The sequence below is a fragment of the Bison bison genome, unplaced genomic scaffold (genome assembly GCF_000754665.1).
Source record: "Bison bison bison isolate TAMUID 2011002044 unplaced genomic scaffold, Bison_UMD1.0 scf7180017864466, whole genome shotgun sequence".
Lineage (NCBI taxonomy): Eukaryota > Metazoa > Chordata > Mammalia > Artiodactyla > Bovidae > Bison > Bison bison.
The window spans coordinates 5,763,438-5,764,342 of NW_011495027.1; the positions used below are offsets into that span (position 1 = coordinate 5,763,438).

The window sequence follows — 905 nt, forward strand, 5'->3', positions numbered from 1 at the left end:
TGTGATCCCATGGACTGTAGCCTACCAGGCTCCTCCGGCCATGGGATTTTCTAGGCAAGAGTACTGGAGTGGGTTGCCATTTCCTTCTCCAGGGCATCTTCCCGACCCAGGGATCGAACCCAGGTGTCCCGCATTGTAGACAGACGGTTTACCGACTGAGCCACCAGGGAAGTCCAAGGGTGTGTTGCCTCCCCGTCGGGGAATCGAACCCCGGTCTCTGGCGTGACAGGCGGGGATATTCACCACTATACTAACGAAGACGGCTTTACATTTACATCAGTGGACTTTGAGTAAAGAAATTTTCCCTCCATAATGTGAGCAAGCATCTTCCCGAATGAAACAAAAGTGTGACCTTCTCTGAGCAAGAGGGAATTTTCTAGCAGATTGCCTTTAAACTTCATCTGAAATACTGGCTTTTCCTCATTCTTAAGCAGACTGCCTTTGAACTTGAACTGAAACCCTTTCGGAGTCTTCATGCTACTGTCCACTTCAAACTCCACAACACACACACACACACACACACAATCACATTTTTTTGATTCATCAAGTCTCCACAATCACATGAAACAATTCCTTTAAAATAACTTCTTTCTATTTTATACACATCCTATTGGTTCTGTTTCTTGGGAGAATCATGACCAATGCATACAGTTCTTATAATTTGTTCTGTTTTAATTGGGAAAGAGTCACGTAGATAGATAAACTGTTCTGCCTTGGAGGGAAGGAGCAGCATACTTGGGGAAGGATGTGAAAGTAGAAAGGAAGAGTATTTTCAACAAAGCAAGGGAATAAAACTGGTTGGAGAAAACAAATGGAAAATTTTCAGGGCCTGTTACAATCGAGGCTTCTAAGAAGAAAAAATAAGACATCTAATTGTTTTTTTCTATAAGTTGACTTTACCATAT

General features: G+C 42.7%; 1 non-coding gene across 1 annotated transcript; it reads right to left on the reverse strand.

The window, feature by feature from the left end:
* Positions 1-188: 188 nt before the first annotated feature.
* On the reverse strand, positions 189-260 carry TRNAD-GUC. The gene has a single exon. It is a non-coding gene; the product is annotated as a tRNA-Asp (tRNA).
* Between the last annotated feature and the right edge of the window lie 645 nt (positions 261-905).